We start from the raw sequence: 6746 nt of genomic DNA on the forward strand, positions 1-6746 counted from the left end.
AGGGGTGATGCATTCAGTGGTCCTTAAAAGAGCAGTAAACTAAGTCAGTTCCCAACTACCCTATAGAAAAGGAAGTTTGGAAGCAACTTATAGGGACACATACCTGCTTCTCTTTGGGGAGGTCTGGGCAATGTAGGTTGGGGTGTACAAGGCATAGAGACCAGTTCAGACTAATGGCACTGAATAGCTTTGCCATCCTGGTGAAGCGCAGGGATGCGCCAGCCAAGTTGCAGCAGAGAGCTGGGATTTCAGCACTGGGGGTCGCGGACAGCTCCAGGGTCTGGACTGAGGGTTGCTGTGTAGGTGGGTGGGTGGTTGTATAGGAGGGTCCAGAAAGACCCCCGAGCCCTCAGCCTGCCCACAGGGACAAGGGCCTAACCTTTCTCTGCCTGTGGGCCCCCCATCGAAGCCTCCAACGAGCCCAGCTCTAAGTCTACGAACCCCTTCCAAGCAGATGTTACTCAGGTGGAAACTGTTCTGGTCTCCAATCCTGCTCCTCCAATCATCGTCTCAGCAGAGGCAGTCCCATCCTTCCAGGTGCTGGCACCAAGCAGCACCTTTCTTTCTTGCTCGCTCCATAGCCAACCTATTAGCAAGTCCTGCTGCCTTTGCCTTCAAAATTCTCTCCTGGACCTGACCACTTCTCGGGCTCTCCTCGGCCTCCACCTGGTCCAGCACTGTCACTTCCCACCCACACCTTACAGTCCTCCATTCTGGTTCCCAGGTCCCATCCTTGCACCACCTTTGGTCCATTCTCCCTGGAGCAGCCACCGGAGAGCACGTGTGAGCAACTTGGTCAGCCTCCTGCCCACAGCCCTTTGGAGCTGCCACCTCCCCGCTGCCCACAAGGCACTGCACAACCTGCCCTGTCTCCCCCCAGCCCTCATCTCCTCCCTTTCTCCCACTTGCTTGCTCTGCTCCAGCCACACAGCCACCTTACTGTTCTCTTAACATGCAAGGCATGGGACTGCCCTAGGGCCTTTGCCTGGAACCCTCCTCCCCCAGATGCTTACCTTCAAACTTGTTCCCACCTTCTTCTCACTCACATGAGTGTCCTGGTTGGAGAATGGACATGGGAGAAGTTAGCAGAGGACTAACTATAAGGCATCACAGGCTCTAGAGGCCCAGTGAGGGCATTGATCTCTATCCCAAAGGCAATAGAGAGCCATGGGAGGGATTTATATGGGATAGAGGTCAGACAATCACATCTGCATCTTTAAAAATCCTCACCCGAGAAGTGAGGGTATTTGTTATATTGATTTTTAGAAAGAGTGGAAGGGAGGGGACAGGAGGAGAGAGACAGAGACAAAGACATTGACAGGAGAGAGACACATCAATAAATTTATGAACCCATCCAAGCAGATTTTACTTAGGCCGAAACTTACCTCCCTCTCCTGCCCTGCCTGGGGCTGGGGATCGAACATGCAGCCAAAGTTAACTGAAAATCAAACCCATGACCCTTCAGTCCTTGGGCCAATGCTCAACCACTGGGCAAAACTGGCCAGAGCACCCCTGGCTGTGGAAACATGCTGCAGGGGAGAGGCGGTCAAAAGAAGATGCTTTGATGGCTTCTAGGCAAGCACGGGTGTGGTTTAGGTGAGGCCAGGGCTCCCCAGAATCTGTCACCTTTGTCATCTAAACATGAATATATATACGCATATACTCCATGTCCATCTCCTCCAGCATCCTGTGGGCTCCCTGAGGGCAGGATTGGGGTCTGCCTTGGTCTCATGTTTCCCAGAATTCAGTACGGGACCTGGCACACAGCAAGTGCTCAGTAAAAGTCTGATGAATGAATAAATACATAACTCATGCCCAGAGCCCTGGTCTGAGGACATCTGACATCACATTAAATATCACATCAAAGTTGCAAAGAGGTCCTCATTGGGCCCACTGTGCAGATGGGAAATTTGAGGGAGGGATTTGCCTGAGCAAGCCCAGACCTCTTGAGAGCGCCCCCTGGTGGACATGGGGAGGTTCCAGGGGAAGGTGGCATTCGGGTGGAGGCTGGAAGCATGGTGATGAAGGCTGAGGGTCAGAGGAGGTCACTCCAGGCTACAGGAAGGGCATGAGCGCGAATCAAGTCGTTAGATTGCAGGAAGACAAGACCCGGCCGGAAGCCCGATGGCACAATATGTGGGGCTTGAGGGTCGGAGGTGGTCCTGAGCTGGGCAGGTCTGTGGGATGCAGAGGAGTGAGTGCTGTGGACAGCAAACTACCAAGACACCTGTCCGGCACTGCCCTCATGTTAGCCCCTCCCCTTGAGTGTGGGCAGGACTTGCTCTGACCAATAGAATTTGGTGAAGATGATGATGTCACTCATCATCTGTTTATTCCCCCCCACCCTTGTGTTCTTTTTCAATTGTGGTAAAATACATAAAGCATAAAATTTGCAATTTTAATCATTTTTAGGTGTACAGCTCAGTGGCACTAAAGTACATTCACACAACTTAGAACATAAACATGTATATTATAGACAATATAAAGAATATAAAATGCTATAACAATAATTTATATGAAATATATGTGAAATATCATGTAAATAATACTAAAAGCCATAATTTTTTTCCTAAGCATTGTTTTAGCTACATCTCACAAAGTTTGATATGTTGCCATTTTCATTTTCATTGAATTAAAAGTATTTTCTCGGATTGCAAAGATTTTTTCCTTTGAAATAGGTTATTAAGAACTTTGTTGTTTAATTTTCAAATATTTGGAGTTTTTTCATGTATCCTTTTGTATTTAATACCTTATTTAATTTTGTTATGGTCAGAGAACATAATTTGGGTTATTTGAATTTTCTTAAATTTATTAAGGTTTGTCTTTTTGGCCTATCTCGGTGAATATGATTAGAGTATGGTCTATCTTGGTGAATGTTCCATGGTAATTTTTAAAAAATGCATACTCACCCTAACTGATTTGGCTCCGTGAATAGAGAGTTGGGCCTGCGGACTGAAGGGTCCAAGGTTCTATTCTGGTCATGTACTTTGGTTGTGGGCACATTCCTAGTGGGATAAGTGTAGGAGACAGCTGATAGATGTTTCTCTCTCATCAATGTTTTTAACTCTCTATCCATCTCCCTTCCTGTCTGTAAAAATCAATAAAAACATATCTTAAAAAATTAAAAATGTATACTCTACTGCTGTTGAATGGAGTATTCTATACATGCCATTTCAAGTTGCTCTGTAGTGAGGTTCAGATCTTCTATATCCTTGCAGATTTTCTGTCTATTTTTTCCATCAGTTGCTGAAAGAATAGTGTTGGAGTCTTCAAGTATAATTGCAGATTTGCCAGTTCCTACTTTAAGTTCTATCAGTGTCAGCTTTATGTATTTTGATTGTATGTTGCCGGATTGTATGTGGTCCTTTATCATTATATGTGTCTGGCTGTAATGTCAGCTTTTTTTTTTTAATTTTTCAATTACAGTTGACATACAATTGCTTTGTCTGATCTTAATGTATCCACTCTAGCATTTTTTAAATTAGTGTTACCTTGGTATATGTCCCCCATCCTTTTACTTGTAACTTATCTATACCTTTTATTTAAAATTGGTGTCTTGCTAATCATAAATTTCCCCAACTTTTGTTTGCTGAAAAAAACAAACAAACAAACAAACAAACAAACAAAAACTTCATTTCTCCATTTTCTAATGACATTTTCATTGGGTATAAAATTCTGGGTTGAGAGTCTTTTCCTACCAGTACTTTGAAGATGTCACACAATTGTCTCCTAGCTTGCACCATTTCTGATGAGAAGTCTGCTATTATTCTTGACTTTGTTCCTCTGTGTAACAACTTTTATTTTCTGTCTGCTTTCAAAATTTTTCTTTTTCTCTTTAATTTTCTGCATTTTGAATATTATATAATCTGGATATGTGTTTGGGGTGATATTTGTTCTGTTTGGTATTTTCTGAACTTCTTGTACCTGTTACTTAATGTCTTTAATTTTGGAAAATTGCTGGCCATTCTTTCTTAAAATATTCTGCTCTTTCTTCTCCTTCTGGGATTCTGACTACACATATATTAGATTATTTAATCTTGTCCCACAGCCCTTGGTTCTCCTCAGCCATCTGTAATTCTTGAGTATCTTTTTAACAACAAGAGCAGGCTTCAGACTTGATCTCTGGGTAGAGTTGGATAAGATTGAGGAGGTTCTTTTATATATATATATATATATATATATATATATATATATATATATATATATTATTGATTTTGTACAGAGAGGAAGGGAGAGAAATAGAGAGTTAGAAACATCGATGAGAGAAAGTCATCGATCAGCTGCCTCTTGCACACCCCCTTCTGGGGATATGCCCGCAGCCAAGGTACAAGCCCTTGACCGGAATCGAACCCAGGACCTTTCAGTCCCCAAGCCGATGCTCTATCCATTGAGTCAAACCGGTTTGGGCTGAGGAGGTTCTTGTTGCATTTATCTTTATCAAAATAAACGTAATACCTGGACATAAAACAAAATAGGGATGGTGGTCTGAGTGTTACAGACGATTGAGAGAGACTTCCCTATCTAGCCTCATCATTTCAAAGCTGAAGAAATTGAGACACGGAGTGGACCTGGGTCCTCTGGCCTTGGTATTGGGAGACGAGACCTGGCAGAGGATCCCTGGCGCTGGCCCAGCCCAGCTGCCAGTGGAAGTGTGAGCACTGGGCTGTCCCTCAGGGGTCTGTTTCCTTGGTTGGAAAACACAGCTGATAAACCAGGCCGCTATGGTGGGAGCATAGGGGGAGTGACCCAGAAGCCCCCCAACCTGCACCATTGGATGGAGTATGGCTGGGTCTCTTGGTCTTTCTTGTTCTGTCTCTGTGTATCTCTGTCTTCTCTGTCTCAAGTTGTCTCTGTCCCTCCTTGCCTCTGTCTCACTCTGTGTATGTCTCTCTCGCCTCTGTCTCCCTCTCATCCTCTTTATGTCTCTCTGTCCCTCCTTGTGTCGTGTCTGTCTTTATCTCTGGGTGTCTGTCTCTGTCTATCTCTGTTTATCTCTTCTAATGTATGTCTCTCTCTTTCTCTCCCTCCTACCCTCTTTCCCATTCTCCCTCTCTTTCTCTCTGTTTTTTACTTGTCCTATTTTCTGTGTGTAATTTCTCTATTTCTCTGTTTCTCTGTGTGTGTGTGTGTGTGTCTGTCTCTCTCTCCATCTGTTTCCTACTCTCCTGCCACTCTCTGTCTCTCTATCTCTGTCTCTACCTCTCAGGGTAGCGCTCTCTCTCTCTCTCTCTCTCTCTCTCTCTCTCTCTCTCAATTCCTCTCTCTCTCACCCCCTCCCTCCCGCTCCCTCCTTTCTTTTCCGTTTGAAGGCTGCCTCCCACATCTGCCTTCCGCCAAGACCCAGGCTCTGACCCGCCATCTGAATGCCTCACTCCGACCGCACATCTGTGGGGTAATTGTCTCCTAGACCACAAGGTACTGAGGCAAATTATAGTTACGGGGCGGGGGCCTCCATGTGGGCGAACCGCGTCCGCTGGGCTGGGCTCCCCAGGCCTCAACTGGGAGAGATGGCCGAGGCGTGGCCCAGCCCAGGCCATGAGAGCACCGCCTGGCTTCTTGCCCCTCCCCACCCCCCGCCAGACCTCTCTCATGCCAAGATGTGAATGCCTTTTGTGAAAGTCACAGGAAATGCCAGTGTTTGCAAAGCCCTGGACCCGTTATTCATTCATTCATTCGTTCATTCATTCAAGATTTATTACTGAGTGCCCACGCTATGCCAGGGACTGTTCTGGGTACTGAGGCCAAAGCAGTGAGTGAGACAGACAAAAGCTGACACCCACTGGGGAACACAGGCAAGAGACAAGTAATAGTAATAAATACCCTAGAACCAAAGCTGGAGGAGGTGAAAGTGCGGGGAGGAGAGCAATTGTAAACAGGGGTAGAGGAGTGTTTCCTCTAAGCGGAGACCGTGGGAGGTGAGAGAGGGAGCTGGGTGACTGTTGGCACCCCTGCATCACAGGGGTGAGTTCTGCTCACTGTGTGCCCCTGGGCTCCTGACTACATGCCTCCGAGCCTCAGTTTCCCTATCTGCAAAAGAGGAGCCATCGAAGCGTTGCCCTCGCATGGCTTTTGGGAGGGTTCGATGAGATTGTGCACCTGGTGCAGAGCAGCCGATCCATCCATGGTTTGTATTAATAGCGACGATTCAAATACCGGGGTTTAATGATTCAGATACCATCGGAGCCTGTTGTGTGCACAGTCCTGTCCTGGGTGCCTGGGTGCCTGGGTGCCTGGGGCCTGTCCTCCAGGAGCCCTGGTGTGCTCAGGGCTGGGTCAGGCCAGGGCAGGGGGTGTCACACAGGTATCTTTTTCTCAAGGAAAATATGGCTGATAATCCAGGCCTCTTGGGTGGGAATTAAGAGTGTGTGACCCAGCCAATGCATGGGGTGTGGCTGGGTGTCTCACTCTCTCACTCTCTGTCTCTGTTTCCCTTTATCTCTGTCTCACCTTGTTTCTCACTCTAGGGGTGGATGGGCAATATGAGCTGGGTTTTAAAGGATGCATAGGAGTCTGCAGGTGCTGGATGAGGAAGGGTATGCCAGGCAGAGAGGATGAGAGGAAGCCAGCCGCAGTCCCAGCGGGGCCCTTCACCTGGCGACGTGGGGACCAAACAGGGAGGGAACTAGTAGGAAGTGTGTTTTAGGACGGGTCCTCCTGGTGGTTGTGGGACAGAGGAAAGGGGACAAGCCTTTGGTGGCCACATTGCCACATGCCACTCTGTCTCCACCCCCAGTTCCATAGGGCTA

Source organism: Pipistrellus kuhlii, unplaced genomic scaffold, assembly GCF_014108245.1.
Source record: "Pipistrellus kuhlii isolate mPipKuh1 unplaced genomic scaffold, mPipKuh1.p scaffold_m20_p_30, whole genome shotgun sequence".
NCBI classification, from domain to species: domain Eukaryota; kingdom Metazoa; phylum Chordata; class Mammalia; order Chiroptera; family Vespertilionidae; genus Pipistrellus; species Pipistrellus kuhlii.